Source organism: Nothoprocta perdicaria, unplaced genomic scaffold (assembly GCF_003342845.1).
Source record: "Nothoprocta perdicaria isolate Ctin4 unplaced genomic scaffold, notPer1 scaffold_0, whole genome shotgun sequence".
Taxonomy (NCBI): Eukaryota; Metazoa; Chordata; class Aves; order Tinamiformes; family Tinamidae; genus Nothoprocta; species Nothoprocta perdicaria.
In genome coordinates, this window is record NW_020454092.1 from 18,397,274 (window position 1) to 18,399,808 (window position 2,535).

General features: G+C 40.9%; 1 long non-coding RNA gene across 1 annotated transcript; it reads left to right on the forward strand.

Moving 5' to 3' along the window:
* The first annotated feature begins 140 nt into the window (after positions 1–140).
* On the forward strand, positions 141–2,265 carry LOC112946906. Its single transcript, XR_003249314.1, has 2 exons — positions 141–364; positions 880–2,265. It is a non-coding gene; the product is annotated as an uncharacterized LOC112946906 (long non-coding RNA).
* The last annotated feature ends 270 nt before the right edge of the window (positions 2,266–2,535 follow it).

Sequence of the window (2,535 nt, forward strand, 5' to 3'; positions counted from 1 at the left end):
CTAAAGCGCTGGTAGCGGTGGGGGAGGAGGTTCGGCTAGGGGTGGCTGTGGGTAGGCCAGGTGGTGAGGAGGCCTTGACCAGTCCTCCTCTTGCTGAGGTGAAAGGGCTGGGGTGAAGAAGTGTTTTCTTCTCTAAAAATGTGTCTTTTGAGAGGAGGTGATCTCTAGAGGGCCTTTCTAGCATCAGTTATTCTGTAATTTGGGCAAGTTGGGGCCCAGTTCTGTGAGAGAAGTAGAGTGCAGTCAGGAGAGGGGGTGAAAACTGTCTAGGGCCCTCAGCAGAGAAAGCTCCTTAAGTTCATCCAGGCCCTGGCATTRGAGAGGTGACACCACAAGAGGCAGCACACGTCCACAGACTGCCCAGGTAGGGTTTGTCACCTTGTTCTGATGTACATATGTTTTTAATGTCCATAGAAGAAGAGGAAAGGGGAAGGAGATAACAGATTTGTCAACAGCAGTGCTGTTATCTGGACACAGCCCTGGCTCTGGAGACGGGTGTTTTGTGGCAAGCTGCTTTCTGTTAGCTGCTGGTTTGCAGTAGCTGCTATGGGTGAAAGCCATGGGATTAGGAAGTGAGGAATATCTCTCTGAAGCCCTAGATGTGAATCATGTGCTGCACAGAGGAGGCTTGTGAAGGCATGAACCACGTTTGGGTGTCTAACCTACACGGGCCCCTAGCGAGAGTTCAGAGTCTGTTCCAGAGACTGGTTTTAGGAGACAGGCTGAGAGCTCACTCTGGGTGACTGGCACCATTTCTGATTCATTTTTAAATTGCAATATATTTCATCAGTCTCATATTCCTTATATACTGATCCAAAATGTAATCAGCTGTTTATTCTTGCATGTTCATTTATTTTTATTTCTTTTCCTTTTTAATAGGCTGRTATTCAGTGGAATGGGTGCAATGTGCATATTGCTCTGGACTTCAGCTTCTGGATCTGAGGAAGGTTCTTTCATTCATGCTGTGCTCCAGTTATGAAAGAAACTGTTATGGTTCAGACTTGGCAGGCTTCAGAAAATTCCAGCAGTTCAAATGCATTCAATTAATATGCTGAATATTGACTCACTGCTTACTCACACGATGAACATTTAAATTATGCTTTCTCATTTTCAAAGCATGTTATAAATAACTTTTAATCCTCACAGCCTGATGAAGTCAGTTGGCATCGCTTTTCCCTACTAATGGAAGAAAACTTTGTAGGAAAAAGTAATATCTTTTATTAGATGTCATTACGATCTTCATATTTATTTCATGGGAGTAYTTGTGTAAACTTGCACCGAGCTAACTAATGAAAAAAATACCAGAAGTAATAGAAGCACTGATTGTAATCCCGGGTGAATRAGAGCAGAGTAAAAGACTCTACAGTTAGTTTCTTTAGGCTCTACCCAGCTGTAGCCTGTCTGTCCTGGAGAGAAAAGGAAGTTTGAAGGGACTCTGCAAAGATGTAATGGTGACTCTTGGACACAGAAGCACAATGTAACTTTGGCAGTGAGGTATATTGGTCCTAAAGCATTTTTTTTAAGTATATATGTATTTTTTATGAACTTCCTTGATAGTATATCTGTTGAGATCACTAAAAGGACAAGATCATATATTTCAACTTTAAAAAGAATCTAGAAGTTAGCATRCCTCATGCACCATTGCTTGAGGAAAAGTTACAGGGAAAAGCACCCCAATCCTATCTAATTGAGGACCAGAAAAGGAAAGAGGAGTCCTGAGGTATCAGAAGGTGTGAGGAAGCAAAGGAAGGAAAGAAAGAGGGAGCGAATGTCTTCAAGATCTGCCTTTAGCAGCTGCACAGACACAGATTCCACCATCCAGCTTGATATGACATGTATTTGCTAGTTATTTGACTGCATTACTTCACTAAAGAAAAAAATAGTTACTTTCTACAGAATATGTTGGATTTGAGGAATCCAGAAACTGAATGTTACGTAGTGAGAAAAGGAACATTTGGGAACAGAAGCTGCTGTTTTGGTAAGTRGTCATGTTGTGACATTGAACAGTCTTTGACTATGGTGTTGCCAGCTATCCTAAAAACAGGATTTGGCAGAGCTCTGCAGGGCCTGAAGRGGGTATTACAGTAGGTGTGTTTGATTAATTTGTGTTTTATAAGTAAACATGCTTATCTTCATAAGCTCATTTTAAAGTTAGTCCTGTGTTTTATGGCTCACTTGTTTAAACAGTAAATGCAGCATCCTCATTCAAAGAAGAGCAGCTGTATTGTTCTGGTGAAACATATGTACTTGCATAATATATATGCATATACATACACATGTGACCAACCTAAAGGATGACTCTATGGCTTGCTGGAACCAGAAGTTTTCAGTATTTTTTACAGTTGTTGGGGTATTCCATCCACAATCCTTCAGCTAACTGAAAAACACCGGTTGCTATCCCAGTTTTATTTTCCCCTCGGTTGTAATAGATGCATCCCACCATGTGATTGTTACATATGCATTTAGAGACTTTCATATATTGTCTTTTTTTTATGTTGCCATGAAATCTTTAGCTTCAAATGTATGTTTTGCTCA